The sequence below is a fragment of the Strongylocentrotus purpuratus genome, unplaced genomic scaffold (genome assembly GCF_000002235.5).
Source record: "Strongylocentrotus purpuratus isolate Spur 01 unplaced genomic scaffold, Spur_5.0 spur5_scaffold_6, whole genome shotgun sequence".
In the NCBI taxonomy this organism is placed as follows: domain Eukaryota; kingdom Metazoa; phylum Echinodermata; class Echinoidea; order Camarodonta; family Strongylocentrotidae; genus Strongylocentrotus; species Strongylocentrotus purpuratus.
In genome coordinates this window covers 58,276,511-58,301,208 of record NW_022145612.1, presented here as the reverse complement: position 1 = coordinate 58,301,208, position 24,698 = coordinate 58,276,511, and positions in this window count along the sequence as shown.

Genomic DNA, 24,698 nt, shown 5'->3' with positions numbered 1-24,698 from the left:
AGATAGGATATCATATTTGCTTTGTGTCCATATACTGGGCTCTGTTATCTTTCGGATCAAAATTCAGAGTTGATTGGAAAATTAATAATTCAGATGAAATGCATTTCCCTTTTATTTGGGTTAATGAAGAATGATAAATATGTATATTTAGAAGTAAGTAGAATGTTTAAAATATATAGAGAGAGGGGGGGGGGGCAGAGGGGGAGCACAAATGAATGGACTGTATATGTACATGCAGTATCTGTTGTATTCCAATACACACTTACAATGTTATCTATGCAGATATGATTATATATTCACATTGAAATGAATCATTCTGCCAGACTGAATATTATCAGATCAACACATACTCATTCATCCTAATTGTATTCTCCAATGAATACATCATTTTTTTCCTGCCAAGTGTAGATTGCTCTCCGAAAAAACACTCTTTCTTATCAGATTCTACGCAAAGACACATGGGGTAATCAAGTTCTTTCCATTTAAGAATTGAAAGGACTTTCTTCTTTGTGGTTTTTTAATCTTGATGCAGCGATAGCAATATTCTTTTTGAGCCGCACTCTTGATCGTTCCCGTCATGGTAGAGATTGAAACCGTAAAGGTGAATCTGTCGGATTCCATTTGTGGGCAAATCTTTTATTTTGCTTTGGTTGCCCTCACGCTGGTTTCTCCTAGTTCACTGAGATGATAGTTTCATCTGTTGAGAGCCAGAAAGGGCATTAACTCTGTGTTCTAGTGTATAAGATAATGTCCTTCTGGCTTGATATTGATATTGATTGTTGCAGTGGGGATTTTTTTCTTCTCTTTTTTTGTTGTTATATATTTAAAAAAGCAGTTCATATTGGTGGATGGGTAGCCAAAACACCTCCTTACAGTTTGTAATACCATTTAAAGGGCCAGGATAAATATTTCTGCGGTGATAAATGCTCAGTGTAGTTGTTGTTTTTGTTTTTTTAAATTCACCTTGGAATTCAAAATGGGGTCATGAATTGGGAACTTTGAACACAACTTGTATATTGGAACACCCTTTTTTAATCAAGATAAACAATGCAATAGCAATTATATAAAAAAAATTAACTCACAATATTAACTTTCTCATATATGATATAGAGTAAACAACTAAATTATTCATACCCTTTTAAATTTGATATGTTTTTTTGTGGCTCAAGAATGAAAGGTGGACTAGTATAAGGGCTTTTGTTAAACATTTTTTAGATGTAAGCTTCAATATGTCGCATTTTCAGAAACATAAATGTGGGACAACTAAATTTTTGACATACTTAAAAAACTACCAAACTTGTTAAGGGTCTGAATAATTTAGTTGTTAAATGTATAAAGTATCTCTACCGGATAGTGTTGATGTAATGGTCACTCATGTGTTATAGTAAAGGTATGAAGGATATATGGAACATTTACTTCAGCTCATGAGAGCTTGCTGCAGATATCATCTCACAATTAACCAAATTGAAAAATTATCCCGTCTGAAACGTTACTCAGAGGCTACATCTATGCTCCTGCGGTGAAAGGATGGAAATAGCATCCCAATTAAAGTAAATGTCAATGCTTACCCTTGGGCTACAACAAACTTCTGAACATCAACCCAACTAGGGAGTGACTTTTTAAACTTTCCTGTTACATCCTTAGCGGTGGATAGCAACGGAGTGTGTCGCTAGCAACGGTCCAAAGCATAGACGGTGAGAGAAGGCGAGCCATGCAGAGCGAAGGGGAGAGGGAGTGGAGGGGTTTAGAGGAAGGGGAAGAGGAAGGAGTAGAAGGAGGGGGTGAGGGTGAGAAAAAAATGTTCACCGACCTTCAATTCCATTCACATCCAGATTGGTCTGTTACTTATGTGACCTTTGATGAAACATTAACCCTATTGCTGCAGACATTATCACTGAAACACTAGAGGATTATTTGTACTTTTCAATATTTTTACATCTTGTAAAATTTCCTTTAAAATATATTTTACTTTGTAGTTTATATATTTTATGTTCTTTTCATGTTCCCCTTTAACATGATCTATTTTCAAAAAAACAGTACTGTATTGTATATCCAAAGAAATCACGTTTGCATTACATAAGACGTTACTGTCAGGTTTGCACATTTCACCTTAAATTGATTTTTCTAGAGAAGTTGTGATTTTAATCTTTACTTTCACCTTTGAAAATATGGTATGTATTTTTTTTTTTTGGGGGGGGGGCGGGGCAGGGTCACTAAGAAGGGGATATTGTGCCTGCTGACAGCAGATGCTGGACTTTAAAATTACATTCTCCTTTGTCCTATTTCATGCAATGTCTCTCTTTCCTAGCGAAAGATGGAATTTTAAAGATAATACACAAATTTCTTGACATAACTGTGTCTGTGCCTTAAAAATACGTTTTAAAATGTTATTGATTCATTAAAAAACTTCTTACAAAGGTATATACTCAAAAGTTTTGAGGGAAAAAAAAAAGACAATCACTTTGCAGACAATTGCCTTGCCAGGAAACAAAATTTCAAGTGGGTGTCATGCCATGCCAACCAGCCATAGTTGTTAGATTCATCCACTAAATGACTGATACATTGGTAATTCTAACCTTTGAACATGCCCAGGTGGGATTAAAATTATACAAATTGTCTCCAGTTTATGTCCTACATGGATAGGGTCCTAAATCATATCATGAGTTTGGTTTTGATGTTCTGGTTTACTAGAGAGAGGGCGCAAGTCAGATGTGATAAATCGTTGTGATACATGAAGAAATATGATACATTGTCTCTTGTGTCGCCTGATGATGTGATTATTGACATGCGAAAGTCTCTGCTGATGGTTTCAGCCATGAGTAAGCAGCAGATGCTTTTCTGAAGGGATATCTTTGTCATAAGATACAAGATTACAACTTGCAATTTAATGAGTAGTAGAAATCATGCATTTACAAATACACCTGGGAAATGTCACAATTCCTAGAAATTTCACTTTTTAATAAATGTTTCATTTTTTAGTCCTTTCTATTTTTGAATTTGAAACAAGAGTTTGACACAATGTCATTGATTTCACTGCATGCTTTTGTCATCTTCAATCAGATGCTGAGAATTAGACTTTGAATCAAATCTTCAGGGATACACATATAGACATGTTTGGCGCACAGATAAATTGTGGAAAAGGTGATACAGAGAGAATGTCATAATTAGCTTTACAAACATTTCTGATATTAAATACTACACAGTCACAGTAAAAGTTACGTTTAAAGACAAAAGTTTTTTCCCCCTTTTTGACATATTTACTAATCTCTAAACATTGTTCTTTGTTTATACTTCATTATTGATTTATGAATCATACATGGTTAACGAAAATGATTGAAAGTTAAGGTGACATCAATGATACTATCTAAATAAATCTATGCAATTGAATAGATAAATTGATAATTCATTGGCATCACACTCTCTATCATGAACATTCAGTCTGTTTCCATTATCAATATGTTATCATATGCCTCAGATTATTCATCTCAATTAATTGTAAAAACGTGATATCACTGCATGATGTGTGTATGTGTGTGTGTGAGGGATAGTGTGAGTGCATCATAATTGGATTTTATCTCTGTAATGATGGACCCTACCACTGCTGTATTCTATTTTAAGCTCAGCCATAGAAGATTCCTGGCTCCGCTGAGTAAAATTCTTTCCAGCCAGTAGATGGAGCTCTTCTCTTTTCTTAAAGAGCTTCCTACTATCCCACTCATTGAATAGATTTTTTTTCTTCAAATAATTCATTCTCTTGTGCTGTTTTCCTGTTTTACGAAGATCTATAGAGAACAGTGGCAACATCACCTTTAATATCTATGTTATATTATTTTGTTATGCAATAATCAGGGATTAAATGGAATGTGTGTTGAAATTCTGTATTTCAACCTCATAGTTGTAAAATTATGTTTGATATCTGGTAATTCCTTCTGGGTAAATGCATTTTTTATCAGTGTAAACTTACTTCAGTTTTTGACATAACACTTTTCATTATATGCATATGTCCATATTTGTATCCTATTAATGTGTTTGTTATCTATTCTTTTTGTTTTCTCATATTCTCCCTTATGATGTTGGCATTGTTTTGGGTTGCCATGGTAATCTGATGTCCATCTATCCTATTTACATCATCATCTCACTACACTACAGGTAAGCATTTTCAAGAATATTTGTTAACCAGTATGTTGTTAAAGTTAGCTTTAATTATTGTGCTTATTTTTGTCTGTGTAGTATAGGTTATTTTTCGTCTACATTTCATCATAAATATGGTGGATAATTGTAGAAAGTTCAGCAATATTTATTTTTATTTTTCTTATGTTATTATTTATATGTGACATATGCCTTGACATGCCTGCTGCTGAAGTTTATAAAGGATTTTTTTAAAACAGAAACTTTCACATCTACTTGTTACTATAAAGGTATTTCATATTTTGGATGAGAAGAGCAACTAAAATATGATTAGTGATCTGGATTATTGGAAAAATTGTAAAGAAAGAGAAGAGAGAAGAGTGAAAAGGATAGATGATGAAGAGGAAAAGAGATATGAATTCATAGCAAATGACATGTCTAGTATTGGCTTTGCTGTTTACCAAGAATGCAGCTTGCATGATGTCACTGAATGAGAGCATACAACACAAGCTGCATGGTGCCATCTTCAGTCTTTGTGGAGACAGTTGATTGCTTCAGATCTCTAACTGCTAGAGCCAGAGGGCCATAATGTCTGTAATGACATGGATATAGAGAAACTTACCACATAACCATTGTCATAACGTTCTGCCTTCCAAAATAATGGTGTATCCTGGATTCTTTTAGGGGGAGGGGTACAAGTCCAAAGATTTCTGGCAAGCAAAATTATCTTTCATGGGCATTTGGGGGGCTAAAACAGGGGTCTGATAAGGGGCACAGAAGGCAAACTTTTGGGGACTACAAGGTATATGTCAGATTGGGTTTTCACCACAGGAAGGGGGAATGCCCCCACCCCACCCCATATCCCCTGCATGAAGCCCCCCCCCCCCTGCATGAAGCCCCACTATAAGATTGGAACATCAGTGTGGTGTTTCCATTCGGTCATAGTAACAAGAAATTAAAAAAAAACATCCTTACATAATATATCCATTTATCATATAATGATTAATGGTGGTTGATCAGCTATGGTCCTATGAAATATGCCCCTGTGAAAATTGCTCTGCAGTTAATTTCCTTCACTAACCACATTTCTAGCTTCAACCCTGGACTTGGTACCTAACCTTAATCCTGAACCTATCCAAATCACAACCTTGTACCTTCGACAAAATTTGGCCAGAGCAACTGTTACCAGAGGAAATGGTCAGATCCTCGTTCCATAGACGCTAGGCTGTCCATTTGTTGTAATGATCTGTGGTGATTGCCCAGGCACAATTCATGAATATTGAACAACATCTTGAAAGGTGACCTAATCATAGTCATCCCTTGCGCTGTCATCACTCCTTTAGAAGAAGGAGAAAGAAAAAAGTTATTGCTCTGTGAAGAGAAGGATGAAGTTCCCACCCTTATCTATCAACAGTACTGTCAATTTACTGTTCCCATGTTTTACACCTTACTTCTCTCTCTCTCTCCCTCTCACTCACTCTCTCTCTCTCTCTCTCTCTCTCTCTCTCTCTTTCTTTCTGTCTTCCATGATGGGTCTACCTTCTCTTCCCCATCTCTCTCCCTTCCCATTCTCTCCTTCTCGTCAGCCATTTATTTATTCTCTGCCTGTCTGTCTCTTTCCATATCTATTCTCCCCCTTTCTCTCCCTCTCTCTCTCTTTCCTTCATTCTTTATCCCTGTTTATTTCCATGGTCTTTAAAAAATGTTTTTATCTCGTCACATTTCCCTTAGTTTTGTTACAATTTCTTGTTGCTATTTTTCATTTCTGGTTACTTTTCCGTGTTTACCTATTAAATGCTATAATCCTGCTTAATTTTTCTTTGGTTATCACCTTTTAATCTACACATGAATATTGTTTAGTCCCTTTCCCTCTTTCCCCTTTTCTTCTCTTTCTTTCTTTCTTTCTTTCTTTCTTCTCTCTCTCTCTCTCTCTCTCTCTCTCTCCTACCTCCCTCCCTCCCACTCTCTCCCTCCCCCTCTCTCCATTTCCCTCTCTCTGTTACTCTCCTTCACTTTGTCTCTGAATTTGTTGTTTCATCTTTTGCCCAATTCCATTTCTATGATCTGACATAGAATAGTACTATCACATGTCTATCTTTCTTTCTTTCAAATTGAAAGCAGGCCAGGATCAGATATTGAATTATTCAATTGTCTCCTGTTTTCACAAGAACATACCGCACCGATGTGTATTTTATTTCTTTCAAAATCCCACAATATTCTCTTAGTTTGGTAATGGTGCCTTCAGAAAGACAGTCTCTTTGGAAGTTTATCAAATGACACCCCCAAATTCAATTTAATATATTGAATAACCTGCCCCTCCTTGATGCATTACGAAGAATGATTTGTGAAATGGTTTAGTTAGAAATGGGCTGACGTATTGCAGTGCTACACACACAGTCACCTTTTTTGCATTTACGAAACAGTTTAAAAAAAATCCTAATCTCCATGTCCATGAACATTTTTTCCAAAGAACCTACACTTGTTCTCTACTTACACTGACAAGAATTATACCAAACCAACAACACACCAAACAAACAAAACTTATTCTCAACAACAAGAAAGCCAAGTTATCCTTAATTTGGAGTCTTTTCAGTGGTGTGGCTGGTATTAGGATCTTGCTCTCTCTAATATCATGATCCACAAGTTTGTGAAATCTGGATTGTTGATTGCAATTGGTCAGTTAGGCCCAGTAAATTGAATCCTAGAGATCGAGGCCACTCATTATAAACATGACCATGCTCACAAATCAAATCAGATAATCATACATATTCTTTTTCTGTGCCTGAACTGTCCCTTTTCTCCCATCCTGTATGATGCAAGGACAAAGATGAAATGAGGAAAGGGCCTGTTTTCTTCATTTATATGGTCTTCTCTTGACCCTTTCTGGACAAAGAAGAAATCTGCATTCCCATTTATTTGAGCCCTTTCACTGCCATAGATGGTTTTATATGCCAAAAAGTTAAGTTCTGTATTTAATACTTTAATGATAAAAATATATAAAGAAAATGTGTAAAAGTTGTATTTGAAATTGAAAAAAAATGACTTTGAAATATGATGTTGAATACAGAACAATGGTTTCATGAACATTGAAAAACAGATACTACCATGACAGTTTCTAGGTGCTATGTCTGTAAACTTGGTGGTACTCTAGTGTCTGCAGTAATTCTCGCTCCAAAATATGATCCTGAGAAGAATAACAAATCTATGTGGGACACCCCCCCCCCCTCTCCTGCGAGTTTGTACAATGTATGAAAAATTCTGAACTTCCCTGTATTTTACTTGGAGAATCACACCCCCCCTCTCCCCCGACAATTGTAGCACTTAACAAAAGTTTATTTGACTTTTATCTGTATAGAATCCTCTGACTGTTCCCTCCCCAAAATATGGTACTTGAAAGAGAATTATTCATTTCCATATCTTGTCTGCATGGTTGGCTTCAAAAGAAATATATACTTTATAATTTGTGAGAACATTAGATGCTTCAAGGATGATTCCTTTTCTTTCCAGTAAATGTTTTCTAATGTCAGGTTCAAAATAGGGTTAGCAAGCGCAAATTGGGGATGACAGAAGTGTGTTCTTAAAACAAAAGAATGATGAATTCATGCCCTTTTCATGAAACATTAGAAGAATTGATGGATGTTAGGAGAAAGAAAGATGATGACAGCCACCCAAGATGCTTGCCTTCTCAATGTCTGAGCCAATGCTAGGTGTAGATCAGAAGTTTTTCCCCATGGAATATGTCAAGTAGAAGTCGTTTGTGTCTTTGTTTTCCTTATTTCACAGAATACAAGAAATTGAGTTAAAAAAGCTGGAATATATATGTCAAATAAAAGTCAGTTTCTGCTCTTACTATTTGTTTGGCTTTCAAAGTTAGTGGACCTATTAGTCATAGTTTTGAGATATTAAGGTATAGAGCAAGGTACCATGGGGGTTGGTCCTTTACTCACAACGCATGAGAGAGAGAGAGAGAGAGAGAGAGAGAGAGAGAGAGAGAGAGAGAGAGAGAGATGCAAAATAGACAGATAGATGGAGGAGAGAGAGCAGGTGAAGCATAGCGATGGAAGGGGAGAATGCAAGAATGAGAGTGAAAGATGGAAGCAATGAGAGAGAGAGAGAGAGAGAGAGAGAGAGAGAGAGAGAGAGAGGGAGGGAGAGAGAAGCATCAATCCAACTTATACTGTCATCGCTAGCTAATGCCCATGTCATCATCTCATTGTCATAACAGCCACATGAGTGATCTCCCTGGCGAGAAAAACAAATCCAATCAACTCTGAAATTGTGCCAATGAATAATAGAAAGTCGTCTTATAATGTAAATAGATGAAATCTGTTAACACGGTCATGTTTTCACTCTGATATTATACTTAGAGATTAGTGAAAAGTGGCTCAAAATATCTTCTGTGTCTATTTCTGGTGTTGGTTGTTGCAGCTCACCGAAAATGCATAAATAAAACAAAATATTGTTGAAGGTGTATCCATAGCAACAAACATCCATCAAAGAGCCTTATGAAATAAAGTTGAATGAACCTCAGTCAGGGTGACTGGTGTCACTTCGAAATTTTAAATTTCAATAGCGAAATTGATGTCGTTCTGGAAGAAGAAAAAAAAAGAGTTGTATGATTGACACAATTTTCAATTATTTTTGTTTTAACCCATAGTAAAGATTGATAATAATTTTGAGGTCAATTGATGTGGTTCCAAGTTGAAATTCAGCTTTTATAAGTATCATTTTTTCCACAAGAACATACAGCCAACAACAGATGATTAAGACTTGGGGAGGACTCCTTCTCCTTCTCTTTCTTCCATGCTTGAGTGGATGTGAGAGAGATGGTGATGATGGATGGGAGGAAGGATTGACTAGCTGTGAGTAAGAGCACAGAGTGAGACATATTTCTCTCTGCCTTCTATCGCTGAGATGGAAGGCTATATCGGGAGGGCAGGGGACCATAGACCCGGTGATTTCATACCCATCTCAAAATAGGCTGGATATGTTTGGACGGCAGGAGAGCGTGACAGGGATACAGTGTGAACATAAAAGCTGTAGGCTGGTGATGATGAGGATGAGAAAACCAGGGCCTTGTAGGATTTAGTAGAAGACAACATTTGAAAAGGCGGGAGAGAGATTTGTGAGGGAACTATAAAAAAGGGAAAGAAAAAGGCGATTTGTAATACAGAAGTTTGCTTTCCATTTGTGAAATAAGAAGCCAATATGTAAACAATGGAAAAATTGATTACATTTTTTTTGTAAGTGTTTACATGTGTAGTTACTGTTTTCTAGACCATAGTCCCGGAATAGATGAAAGTTGTTCCACTTGCTTTACAGATTATCTTTCATAGGGCTGATTTTATGTTTAATTTCAAAGCATCTCATCAAATTTTGGTTTTATATTGTGTTTCTTTCATGAGGAATGTTTGTTTTACTTTCCATTTCTTCTTGTTCATCTTTGTCTCATACCATATGATTTTGTAGCCTACCTTAACCCCCCCCCCCCCCCCAATAAAAAAAGGAAAAGAAAATGTTCCACAAAAATAACCAGATATCGTTTATGCTGTTCTAAACATAGCAATAAAAACAGACACGCCATGGTTAAATGCATCTTACAACCTTTTTATTTATTGAGCAATTACATGAACTACGATAAATTATGGTCAATTCCTACATTCTAATAGCCCAATTTTCATACCTGTTATTGTCAACCTTAGCACTGATACTTATTTTTTTCAATCCTGTTATTGAAACTGACTTTAGAATAACTTTCAAGCTATCAATCATCTCGCAAAGGTCATAGTGGTTATTTCCAAAACACATTATCAAGCCCATTCCAACTTATAAATTATTCAATATTTTCTTGAGGATGTCATTTTTAGACATTTCAAAGCAACTTTTGTTTTTGGTGTCTGCTCATAATTCATACTCCTAGGAAAACTTGTTCAGACTGTTGTTTCATAAATGAAGGGCTTACATTTCTAACAAGATCCTGTTTATAGATGCTATATGATCTGAATGATTTGTGAGTATCTTTAGAAGACAAGAAATGAATGATAATGTAACCCTTTCAGAATACTTGTGAATTCAATTCCATCAACAAACAGTCTATTCCATCCTGGTTTGTAACAAACTCACCTATGGAAAAGTAAGTGTCTTAATCAAAATCATATTTGAGAACCAAAACTGTCCAGCCACACTTGCATCTGTTATTTATCATAGCATATTTGTTGAAACACATATACATTTAACTTCTATGACTAATGCATCCTTGCACCAACTCAAGCATTTCTTAACTATGACTTGGTGTAAAACAATGGAGGTTTTAGTTGGATGATTCATTCCCATTAGCCCAAACAAACTCAAATTTGAGATAGGAGACTGATCAGCATTTCTTTAAAAAAGCAAAGTAAGAGTTTGGTGTTAACTTCTCTCTTAGCCCAAGAAGAGTAATCTCTGCTCACTGGAAGATAAAGCTCAAGTTGAAAAGACATCAAAGTCCAAGTGCATTTTTACTGCCAAATAAGCATGCTAATCAACCAAATAGTTTGACATTTCCTGAACAAACCCTAGTTTACTTTGGATCTTGAGCTGATACTGATCTTAAGCACGAGTATGAAAATACTGGTCTTCACTGTGAATCGGTTTGTGCTGGTTGTAATTAGAATTATAGAGAGGGCTATTTTGAAAACTTGGGCTAATGAAAATGGGCCTTATGTTTTGTCTGGTCTAACAATGATCTGCGCAGATGATCTGGCCTTGCTCCAGGTTTCCACTGGGCCTTGACATTCAAGAAGACCACTAGATCTAATATCATCATACTCCAGCTAACTACCATACAACAGGTGAGTGTAAGAAGGGTGGTATGAGATGAAGGTCTGGTGGATCCATTCATGTCAGGGATGATTATCTGGTACAAGGCAAAGAGCTACTAGGTTCATGGCAAATACATATACCCCCTCATTCAGACTAGCATCATTTGTTGTATAGCTGTATGATCAATAATTGAACTTTTCTCACTGGAAGGTTAAAAATTGTAAGAAAGGTTTAATCGAGCAATGTTTGGAATGAACAATCCGTAAGAATCAGAGGCCATCGCTGGTGTGAAAGTAATATTGAATATGGATTGTTTACTTGAGTAGAGCTTCATATGAGTGTTTGCAAACATGACTGGCCAGCTGTTATTTTGTACCCTTGACCAATGCCCATGACCAATGCCCATGACCAATGCCCATGACCAAAGCCCATGATTTATACTGACAGTAACCATGTAGTAAGGTGGCGTCCTTAAACTAGTAGGAACCAAGACGATAAGGTCTCTGTATGATGTTCCTTTTACATACCATTCTTATCCCAAGTAGGCCATTTTCACTATGTGATGATTCTTAATATCAGGTTTCTTCAAACATTGTTCCCCCTAATGTGTATGCCCCTCTTTTTTGCTTTATCCTTGTGTAGTAAGTGCATTTGTCAGTCTATCTGCAAGATCAATCAGTAAGAAAGTGAGTTTTGGTTTTAAGTAACATAAAAGATCAAGGAAATTCCAAACTAAATGTAACAAAGATGCGTCTGGAAAACTACCATCCTATTTTACCATCAAAATAACATGGAACATTGCTGGTTTGAAGTGTTCTCAACTGCAACATGACCAAGAAAACAATGTGTGAAATAATGCTCTTGAAAATGATTTGTTCAAGTATTAAATGAAATAGAGTTTTATGATGAAATCATCATTTCATAAGAAAACTCTAAATCTTTTTAATTCAAACTTTTTAACATGGTCTTGCTAATATTATGTAATAGATTTGTGAATAGTTATCATTTGTAATTAATATAGAAAAATTAGGCGTAGCATTGGGAAATGATGATGCAGTGAGTACCAGTATGACTTTGACTAGAATACATCCACCACATAGGTACCAGTATATCATCCAGGTCAATTTAACCTTGGTATTTTCAGTTGCATCATCAAGTAATTGTGTAGGGTTAACAAGCAGTCTCAACGATTACAAAGACGATTCAAATTGAAGTGGACTGGCATACAAGTTTGTTTTGTCCAGTGAAACCTGGAAAGGTTATCTGTAAAATGGCACACCAGCTGCAACGATAAGTTCCTGACCTCATTCTTCTTCCTCCGGTCCCCTCCCTCATCCTACCCCTCCCTCATCCTACCCTCCCTCATCCTCCCCTCCCTCATCCTACCAGGCTGCATTGTTTCAGATGTACATTGCCAGACGTACAATGGCCCAATTCATACTCTTAGATGATCTGTCTTGTGTAAATGGCCCTGATCAGATTAACACTTTTGACCTCAAATATGCTTCCCAAAGTTTTTATCATTCTTTGAAAATTGAACCAAAAAATGTGGAAAAAGAGTGATAATCATAATGATAATGGAGAGAATGATGAGTTCCCCAAAAGACTAAAAATAATTTGTGAGAGTTTTAATTCTATTGTGAAGGAACTTCTCCTGTAGATGTCTACTCTTCAATTGCCCTCACATTTGAAATAGGTCAAGAAATGGGTTAAATGTTTTGACGAAACTGCCATGCCGTGGGTGCATCTTGTCCCATTAGGATGTGCAATGCATGTGATCTCCAGGAAGATGGAGTTAATTTCTTCTCATTTTGATATTTCCAAAACTTTTCAGTGCTTCATTGAACAAATATTTTTCCCATTGCTACTAGACAATTTCTTTCCCAATGCCATTGCACGGCCAGAACTCAACTATATTTCTTAAACCTTGCTTTATTAATATTTGGGATTCTTGGTAATAAATTTAGTGGCAATTGATGATTAATAACCTTTCAAATACCAATGATCTATTTCATAATTGCATCATGAATGTGAGGATGCAACCTAGCTTGTCCCTCCCTGCGTGTCCCTCCCTGCGGCTATCAAGAGAGGAGATGTTTGATTTAGATTTCCGTCTTTTGGTCCCTAATCAAACATCGCAAGTATGGGCTTGGTCTCTGAGCATCAGCATTAATTTGTCTTCTGAGAGCAAGAAGGATTTTAATTCATATCATCTAACTCAGACTTAATGCCCTTCTTGCTCTTAACAAACTGACTTCTTGCTCCAGTGCTGATTGTGAAACTGCAATTCACGGTTAAAAGGAAGTAGTCGTTGGACTGATTTTGGCACTGTATCAATCAGAGAAAAGATGGATGGATGGATTGAATATTTGTTAGGAGATTGATGTAGAAGAGTAGATTATGGCCCCATCTTGTGAAGTGTGATGATTGATCCAAAGCCTCGGCAAGTCCTCTAATCAAATGCAAATTAAAATTGAATATCTGTTATGAATAAAATTGATGTTTGATATCAATCTCATGTGCCACTCTCCACCCAGGAGTTAAATGGTACAGGGAAGAATGTGAACTTTAAAGGTAAAGACCAGCATTGGAAACGCCCCAATTTCAAAAAATGAAATGGAAGCTCTCATTACCAATCATGTGAAAGAATATGTTTTGACTAATACATGATGATAAAAAATTTGCCAGGAAACCGCCTACTAATTCATATATTTGGTGAATTTGTTTCTCTCATGGTCTGTGAGAGATATAGGGTAGTCCCATATACATCTTTCTATGTATAGCGCTTGTAACTTTACGAAGAATGGGCCTAATTTCTTATCATTTTGATGATTCCAGAACCTTGCAGATGCTAGATGCTAGATGATCAACCTTTTCTGATCGATTCCACAACATTTCTTTCACAATGCAATCGCATGACCATAACTGGTCTTTACCTTTAAAGGTACTATGTCCCATTTGCAGACCAAAAAAATAAAAAAGTTAAATTCCAACTGCATTTGAAAGATAATACTAATTTAGAACTTCCCTAAAAAAAGTGGGGCTTGAAAATTTCTTCAAGTGGGAAAATAACGACTATTAGTTGTCAAATTGACTTTAGGGCTATAGAGCCCAAAAGTAATAGTCTCGATTTTCAGACAATTGTACCGAATGGTCATACGTTTTATGCTGCGCAAAGATTCAATCAGTTTAATCTTGGCCATCACAAGAAGTGGGTTATTGATGTAGACAAATGCTCATGTACCCTTTACAACTCTTTTCATGTATGTTATTACCAAAGAATACTCAATATAGTGTCTGACAGTGAAATCTAGCAAGTAAACGGGTTTCCTTGCATAATTTGAATATGAGGACACTGCTAACGTTTAAATTTCACAGATAGGACATACATGACATATTCATAATTCCTGCAAAGTTCTACAGAATTTGAGGTTGGCTGCAAAAGGGACATAGTACCTTTAATGCTGTTGGATTGGCATATGCGTGCTATTAAAACGGCACTTGTTGGGAATACTCCCCAGGGAGCAGAGTGTGTGCACTATAATGTGCGAATTAGCAATTAAATCCAACGGCTGGGGTAATAGTAATTAAAATATGTAAAACGCTTAGCAACATTATATTAAGCGCTATACGAATATGATAATTAATATCATAAGTGCAAATTTTTGGTTTGACCTTATTATATTTGCTTCTATGCAAAACCAGTCAGAAACTGTTGATTTCTGTGGTAACGGATTAAGAGTTAAATAGTATGCAAATATGTTTCAAAGAGCACAAATAATTCAGATTAGGACAGTGTACATGTATACACATTTTCTAGCTTGCTCCCCCCCCCCCCCCCCTCTTTTCACAATCTCAACGTTGAAATTTATATTGTTTTTCAGAGGAATAACCTCCCACCCCACCATCTTTTTTTCGATTTTTTAGAGGGTGATTGAGAGTCTCTCATCGGTTCTTCCTGAGCTGATTTGATTAACACCTTACAGAGGGCCCTGTTCCTCTAGCCTGGTTCCTGTTCCTGTTTCACTCTTGGCATGGCCCCTTCTCTTACCCTGTCCCAGGTGATGATATCCCTGTTGGTCTTGCAACAAGCTCCATCTACATTAGCCAGAAAAAGCTTGAGATATGAGATTGATCAGGGCTTCTTGAGAAAAGGTCCAAGTTAAACAAATTGTGCTTTCTCCACACACCTCAGGCTCAAGATGGGCAATCTAGCTTGAGCTTTAAAGCATATCATAGCCCAAGAACATCTTCACGGTCATATTTGCACCTCATAGTGGTCCTTAAAACCATCCTTCAAATGAACTTTTTAAACTTTGCACAATTCAATCAGCAGTTTGTAAAGTAATACACTATTCAACTGATGAGAGCCGAGAGGGGTTAATAAAGTTGAAGTTCATTAAGTAATGCTCATTTGACTTGGGGATTTTCACAGAAATACTCTTATTGCAATTGTGATTATCAGAGGGGTTCAAAAACAATAATGAACAGAACAAATTATATTGTTGATATTCTCAGGCATTTAAGATATGTTTTTCCATATCAATATACAGATGAAAATACATAGATCATCATCAAATTCAACCTGTTTTAACAGAGTTGCATTTTTATAGATGATTGGTTTGGTTATTGTATCTGGCCATAATAGACTTAATGGCAAAATAGTTCTGATCTCTTTTTTAGAGAATATGTTATCAGTTGAGAGCTAAAAAAACATTAACCCTTTGACATAGTAATGACTTGATGCCCTTTTGGCTCTCAATCAGCTAACAGTTGACTTCCATCTTGTTTCACACGTCGTCCGGCAGGGTAAAGTCCCATGTGAAAAGAGACTGAATTCACTTTGTGGAAGTAAAAGCAAACTTGAGAGTTCTTTATTATTCTGCTGCGTTGCCTTGGGTTCAAATATCAATTGTCAATGATGCTTCATTATCCAATCTATGCATTCCCTCATGAGTCATGTGAGCGAGGAATTAGAACCACACCTGGTTTTTCTTTTGTACCTCCTGCTCTTGCGTGTTGAAATGAAAACATTCTCAGTCCATTAGAGAATTATTTGTCACTCTTGGTGATTAAGCCGTGCCTAATTAATTTGATCTTGCTCCAGGGATATTAAGGGGTAAACGAGAGCCAAACCGTAGGGAATGCCTACCATGAAAAGATGATTGACCAAAAAATCTACACCACATTACAAACTTAGTCATGAATGGGACTACGATCATGGATGAATGGCTCATGAGTAAACTTTAATTTTAACCTCTCCGTTGTCTGCTGCCAAAGTCTTTGTCACGAACTTGAAATGTGGTTGTTATTCTCACCTCGTCCCTGCACAGTGGTAAGACCGTCGAGGGATTGCTTGATGTGTAATCAATCCAGGCTATAAACCATATTTATCACTGATGGCATGGGAGTTGAAGAGGTTTGTTTTTAATGAATAAATCACCTACAGACCATCCCTAGTAAGGGCTAGGTCAAAGCCAGGTGCTGTCTGGTAATTTAGTCCCCTTGTGAACGTCTGCATGCAGGTGTTTTATCTCTTTCATAATTTCAGCTTTCCTTTTACAAACCACATGGTAAGTGCAGGTAATATTGCCCTAACATCTGTTTAAAATATGAATCCTGTGAGTTTCCAATTAATTAATGTTAAACCTCTGAGGTACTAAGTCCACATCTGTATAAGATAAGCCTACCCTTAACCCCTCCAATGCTGTATACTGCAAATCTCACCTAAGTATTGAACTGTTGAACAATATGTTTGGACAAAGAAGATGTTCACTTTTCTTCCAGCATAAACAGCAGATTGAAGCAGTTACCTCTATTTCGAAGAAAGCATTTAAAGTCAAATTGCACTCTTGGAAGTTAATACAAAATTAGCAATTAGATATTCCTCACAGACGAGGTTGCCTGAAGGAGTTGTAAGGAACTGCTGGCTGTTCATTCATCCTCTGAGGCTCTGTAAATTATTTGATGCAAAAGAGATGCAAACCTCATGATAAACCAAACACAGAGGACCTGAGTTGACAGCCTAGTCTGCATCATATGTTCATTGCCAGTAGGAGATTAACACAGTGTTAAAGTATTTGAATAAACACCCTTCTGGCTCTGTACTCATTATATATTGACTGGATATCAAACCAAAAATCTTGTATACAGTTGACATGTAAGTTGTTAACAATAATTAAGAATAGCTAAAGGTTTGAGCTGGGCAATGTTGTGTAACTCTAACCACCTTGCCATTGAAAGTCTTCAGATGTGCTTTTCTGAGGTCTTAACCAAGCACAGGCTCTTGAAAATCATCTTGTTCACTTTTCCCCTAGGGCGAGTGGAAGCAACCAATTTTTTGGCACCTGAAATTTGATTTTGATCCTGGAGGTTAACCAAATACTATGCTGCATGAACCCCTGTCCAAGCTAAGAGCATGCTACAAGTGTAACATAATGTAAACAAGCTTCTAAACACAATTACTTACTGATGGTGTGGAAAAGATGTCACCCCTTTCACATTTGTTGATTAAACCAGAAGTTATTTCCATCTTCAATTCATACTTTACAGTATGGGTCCTGTCCAAGCTACAAGTGTAACATAATGTTAACAAGCTTCTAAACACAATTACTTACTGATGGTGTGGATAAGATGTCACCCCTTTCACATTTGTTGATTAAATCAGAAGTTATTTCCATCTTAAATTCATACTTTACAGTATGGGTCCTGTCCAAGCTACAAGTGTAACATAATGTAAACAGGTTCCACAATACAATCAACTAATGATTATGTGGATAAACTGGCACCCCTTTCACATCAAGCAATTCATCCACCTTTCTTGCCATTTCTAGCTGTTGATTTAATGAAGAATAGGTACCTGTAAGATGAATTGGAACAAAGTCAAGTTGATCAGGAATACTTCTGGTAGATGATTTTTGGAGAGGGATAAGGGTAATGGAGATTGTTCTGAAATGAAAGGAATTTTCTTTTATATGCACAAAATAGAGTAATGTGGCAACGGGTGGAAAGGAAGCTGAAATAGGCAAGTTAAAGTATGTATTTCTTGTAATAGATTGAAATTACAAAAGTTGCACAAGTTAAATTTACCCTAAGTTTAATAAAAAAATGAATTTTAAACCAAGTTATTGAAAAAAATCTATCTAATTTACAATTTCCTAAGTCAACGTTTGCACAGTCAAAGTATTTGTATGCGGTCCCAATCAATACGACTTATGCAGAGTTAACTGTATTTTTTTTGCGATGATTTCATCTTAGAGGTGTTTTTTTGTTTCTTTAGAGATAAAAGACATATTTAAAAGGAGGTTAGAGTTTAGACCATTGCCATAACAATTTAATTTTACTGTCTACTAAACTGAGCACAATGAGTACATGCATTCACCTCTCTTGGGGACCTCCGCCAAAATGTACTCTCTTCTTGGCAAAGGAAGTGAGGAAAAGAAAATTCAAGGCTAAAGTTACTTGGATAACATTACATATTGGTAGCAGACATATTTCACGATCGTGAAATATCTTTGTCATGCCAGTAACTCATCACACAGACTTTCAAAGAATCAACCCAAAGCAAATTCCAATAGCCTTGTGCATTACTTTAATATTGAAATGAGCAACCAAGGCAATGACATGTAACATAATTCAAACCTTATTTCTATAAGCATTATAATTGGGTATTGGAATTACCCTGAAGTTGATTTCTTGAAAGTCTTTACAATCATCTTCAATGAATAATACTGGTGTGAGTGGGGTAATCCTCTGGGTGAATCTCCAAGCTCACCAGGTCAAATAATCCCATATCCTGGAACTAATCCCCTTACAAAACTCTTTCCACAATCATGACCATGACTCAAACAAGCTTGCTCACTTTCGTAGAAAAACCCCAGAACAAGTGTCGCACTCCTCTCTTGATCCGGCAGCAGTGAGAGGGAGTAGCGAGGAGAAGATGTTTGGAGCCTGGGAGCAAATTTGGAAGCAAAGTTTCTGAGAAGGGAGGAAAAGTGGATCTAGTTGTTTTCAAATAGAAAAGGGGAGCAAATAGTGCATTAACATGAAGGTCATTCATTTCTTAGAAGGTTATTAGAGTACAGGAAATAATTACAGTCTTACTGTTGAGTATAAGTAGTTCATACCAAGCTAGTTCTGGAATTGTTTTGTCATGAGGTGAACAGAACACCTTTTAAAATTAATAAGAAACATTACTGATGAATTTGTGAAGTGAACCAGCATGAAATGCTGTAAAATAACCCCCCCCCCCTCCCCCCCCCCCAAAAAAAAGCAATTTATATCTTATCTATCATTCCATTTCGGATACATTAACAAAAAAATTGAGGCACAGTTAGGATTGAACACTTTTTCTTTTTAGTTTTCTGGTAGACAATGGATGTGATATGGTTTCTTTTGAGCCAGAAGGTAGTTAACGTTTATCATTTTACGAAGAGTTAAGGCCTTCCTGTTGTTTAACAGACGATATGACTATAAGATATATTTAAGATAATGCCCCATATACACTTCTTGAATGGAGTATTAAATTGCTACTATGTTTCGTAAATACTCCTATTGCAATTGTGATAATCAGAGGAGAAGATCATGATATAACAACAACTTTTTCCTTCACAATTTTTTTTTCTTCTTTAAGCTGCATTCTAATACTGTTTTCACACTGGCAAAATTTTGCTGGGGGGGGGGGTGTCTTAGCCCCACCTATAGTCCGGGGTTAAGCCTATTCCACTTTCTGTTCAGACTCGTATTTACCAAAGTGGGCTAGCCCCACCTATAGTACAGGGTTAACTAACCCTGCAAAATACCAGGGCTAACTCCGCAATTGTGGTGCTAACTCCTGCTAACCCCGCAATTGCGGTGCCAAGCAAATGAATGACAACAGAAATGAAAAATTGTCTGGTACTACGCAATAGAGCGCATCGCAGCTGGCCAGATGCGAAGTAAGGAGCCCACTGTCCAATCATAACATTCAGGATATCCGGGGCTAACGAAATGCAGTGAGAACAGCGTGAATTTTCTTATTCCGGAATAGGCGCTAGTACGGGACTAAAAATAGCATGTGTTGAAAGCCAAAAAAAATAGTCCGGGGTTAAGGATAGTACGGGGCTAAGCAAAGTACAGGGTTAAGCAAAACCAGTGTGAAAAGAGTATCAGTGGCATATTTTTGTTTCCCAAGAAAGTGAATCAATAGTATGCTGTAATGAAAAAATTATGTTCTATAAAAAGAAGAAAAACAAGTACCCTCCTCCTACTACCACCCTTCTTTCACAATACAGCTCCACAAAGGCAAACAAACTCTGTACCTTACCTTTCATACTACACATCTTAACTGGAATTGTTTTGTTGCCATGTGTTGAGAGAGTGCGTAATCATCAGCTCTCTCACTCTCTTGTCAGCTCTCCATTGCTTCACTTTGATTCAGCACTTTCAAACGTCAGTGACACGGGAACCGCGTCACCCGTCTAGGTGTGAAACATCACCCCCTTGGTTCCTCCGTGAAATACTTTCTCTGAAAAGAGCTGAGTCACAAGAGACTAGGGGCCAGTGCATTACATCCCTCTCATAACAAATATTTGACTTTTTCTTTTGGCGTTGTGTTTTCATAGTGTATACAGAAAAAGATTGGATTTTTCTAGGAAGTTCTGATTACATTAATTTTCTTTGAAATCTAATTTTGTACTGTTTGGCAGCTCATTTAGAACAGGAAGTAAATCTGCTTTAGGGAGTGTGAATCTCACATTCAGAATGCAGTTCATTGCAAAGTTCACGAAAGGGTTTTGCGTACCCACAACAATAAGATTCAAATCTGTGCCCATAAATCCATTTATTTTATAAAATTTGTTTGTCTAAGGGATCTAATAATCCTAGCAAAGTCATTTTATCAAGCATAATAACTATATATTATTGCTTCAAAGGGACGGAAAGCGAGTGTAGCCAGTTCATGATGAAAAACAGATTTAATCTTAGAAGGAAACTACAAACTGACCAACATCACTAGGATGCATTCAATTTGCATCATTTGATTTTGAGCCAATTTGGAACTATTTCAGTGTTATTTGCCTTTTCATGATTTGATAATTATCTGATCAATATATGATGAATGCGGATACTCCCTATTAGCAATTTCCACTCTTTTTCCCAATATCTACATTTCTGCAACAAAAAATAGAACACATCCTTATTTTGATCAGTTTTATCAGAGAATTGATCGAGTGCTAAAAGAACAGTTGTTAGAGAAAAGAAATCAAACATATTTCTTGTTGAATGGATAATGTAAATAAAGATAAACAACTCAACTAGAAACTTGGAAAGTTAGATGACTTTGCAAGAGAGTAAGACTTTTAGATTAATGAAATTGATTTGAATGACATTGGCAAAATTTTAGTTTGAAAGTTTCTTTGATATTGAAAAGGGTTTCGAAGATCATATCCTTACATAACATGCTAATTTTTGGAAAATGTGAAAAATATGTAACACTGGTCTCTGTGTGATGAACATTTGTGATCAATTTAAATTGTATGTACCTTCATATCAATCATAAGTACATAATACAGACATAGGACTTTGTAAATTTGTGATTGATTGGATAACTTGCAATTTATCCATGGGGCTATATTCTTGGGTGGCACATTTGTCCCTTTGTCTACCCTTATTACGATTTCCTCCCCCACCTCCTCAATGTTATCAGTCTTATTGTTTCATTTTCACTTAATATTTCAACAATATTAGCTTGGCATTTTTGGAACCAGCTGCTTCGGTTTGAGATGACTTGATCCACAAGATGTGTCATATCACATTCTTTACCTCTTAGAGAGACACACACGAGGGAATAATTAATGCACCTACATGTAGCTGAACTTGTGTGGCTTTGCAGATTTGAAATGGGTGATTTGGAGCTGGAAAGGGAATAAAACATTAAAACAATAACGGAATGGGAGACAGGGGAAGAGAAAAGAAGGGAGAGAGAGACACACATTCAAATACAAGGGAAAAATGAATGCACCTAGCTGAACTAATGTGGCTTTGCGAGTTTGCAATTGTTGATTTGGAATTGGCAAGGGTATAATAGACGTACAATTAAAGTTATAACACTTAAAAAGAGAAATGTAGAGAGACAGACATACATACATACATACATACATACATACATACATAATGAGAGGGTGAGAGATAGGGGAGGTGAGGCAGAGAAGGGGGAGGGGTAAGCTGAGGGTAAAATGTTTGATGAAATTACTTCCTTGGAGCTCCCATGTGTGTGGTTAACAAGATAATTAGGTCGTTATAACAGCAAAGCTATATATCCTACTCATACGTCTTCTTATGTATGTTCACACGTACAAAAAAAAAAAAAAAAATTAGAAGTAAACTGTTTCTTTTACTAACCTGCTGGATATGATTCTTTGTCTATTTAACACACATTATCAAACAATCAAACTTGTGGTATCATGGGTTAAGTGTAATAAGTCTGTGTAAATGTTTATACATTATCATTTTGTTTGAAAAAATAATGAACTACACATATACTGTGGCCAAAACTATTTCTTTAGTATGAAACCTCTTTTACAACAAAAAGTTTTAGATAAGAAAAATCTAGTGTCATTTTCTAATATTTGTTTAAAATTAAAATAAACACTTTCCCTTTCGCTCCTTCTCTTGCTCCCTCGATCTCACCCCCTCTCCCTACCTTCTTCTTATCTCTCTCTCTCTCTCTCTCTCTCTTTCTCAAAATTATGTGGAATTCATTTTATTTTTATTTTTTTTCTTCTATTGTCTCGTTTCATTTTAATTTGTCTCAATGTTGTTGTAGTCTGCTTTTACTTTCTGTTCCTTTCGAAGTCTACTTTTTAGTCTGCTTTTCCTGTCTCTGTTACTCGCTTGTTCTTTATCTCTGTCTTTTCTCTGTGTCTCTGTCTGTCTGTCTCCACCGTTGCTCCCTTCCTTTTCCTCAAACTATGTCTTTATTCCCCTTTCTTATTCTTAGCTCTTGTCTAAGAAATCCAAGGGGACATAGTTTGGTGATGATGAATAACACTTACCTCATCAACTCAAGGGCAAAGTCATTTGGTTTACAGAGAATCATGCCAGTTTAGATAAAGGCATTAAGGGACTCTCTTTGAATAGGAAGACAAAGAGAGATATAGACTAACTGAATAATTAATAGATGACACCAAGGGAGTCTCAATTTGTTGGCTTACTGTCTCTTGCCTTCCCCCCTTAAAAAACAAACACACTTGTTTTAAGGACTGACTTTAAACTATGTGTATGAAGTAGGTGCATCACATGTTAATATGTCTTGTGCAGTAAGCACTAGTATTTTATCCATTCATTTAATCCAACAATGAAAGATCTCATAAAATGACCATCAATAATGTCTGTTTTCAGCTACCACCTTAATCATGGTTTTGTATTAAGAAATGGTATGTCGAATGAGACACATTCACATGTCAAATTGGGTCCATCATCTAGTATTGACAAAAAGAGGGTATTTTAGCCAAAAAGGGACAACCAAAAATCTCTGTTGTTCATGAATGATTTAAATTGTAAGTAGTGACCATGTTGGGAAGGCCTAAACAAGAGGAACAAGTTGTTTGAAAAGTATTGTATATGATCCAAGACAAATGGTCTATTCAATATTGAGTAGTAATACCTTGTCTGGGGAGAGCCAGAAAGGTGCCAACTTTATGTCAAATGTCTTTGAGAGCCAGACAGGTGTTAACACTTAGTGGAACTCAATGAGTTAATGTCCTTCTCGCTCTCAGGACAATATGCATCACACTGTTCAGAATCTTAGCAGACAAATTGTGTCTGTAGAAATCAAAGAGCGCCTCATGCCAACTATTGTGTTGATGACCTAGTAATTCAATCCATAGTAGGTAGTGAGTAGGGGAATTAGTCAACATTTTTCAAGTCTGATGAATAACCTTTACATTGTCATTATTATCAAAAAGGTTGAGTTTATCAGATTGGTCTGTTGTTAGCTGGGATGAGTCCACAAGGAGTTGTTAGACAGTGTGGACCCAATTCTTATGAGATAATTTATCACAACATTGAGATTGGCTAGACTGTGTAAATTGATGAACACAGGAGTGAATAGGAGAAGTCCGACCCCCCCCCCCCCCCAAAAAAAAAAAAAAAAGCTTTAAAATGTAAAAAATAAAGGACAGCAAAGTTTACATCAAACCAAAGGTCTCCTTATTGTTGGCAAGTTTGAGGTTGATAACCTGGGTTTATAATTCAGTGCGAACACAACTCTGATGATATGATTTATCACAACATTGATATTGGCTAGACTGTTTCAACATGAATGTCAGAGCCAAGATTTTAATGTATGACGCATCCACAGGCAGGAAGAATGCAGTGATTCAAGACGATGGCTGACTATTATAAGATGTGTCAAACTCCCCCATATTGACACAAGATGAAATTGTGAAGAGGGGTAATAGATTGCTGCAGACAACCTCCAGAGGGCTGGCTCATTTGGGGAAGCAGTTAAGGATGCAATTATGTGTCCTTGCCCAAACATGGCTTAATGATTTGATTTTCAGTTTCATGCCAAAGCTAAGAAAGTAATGATTTGAAGACATATGATGTTTTTGTTATTTCATATGTGAATATTTGACTCATTTCTTCTATTGCATGCCCAAAGGCATTTTTTCTAGAACATTGGGGCACGTGCATTCATTGAGTAGCTCTTGGCATGTGATAATTCAATGGGGAATGAAATTACACAATTCAAAAGTTGTAATTCAGGTACATTTAAAAGAAATTTGCTT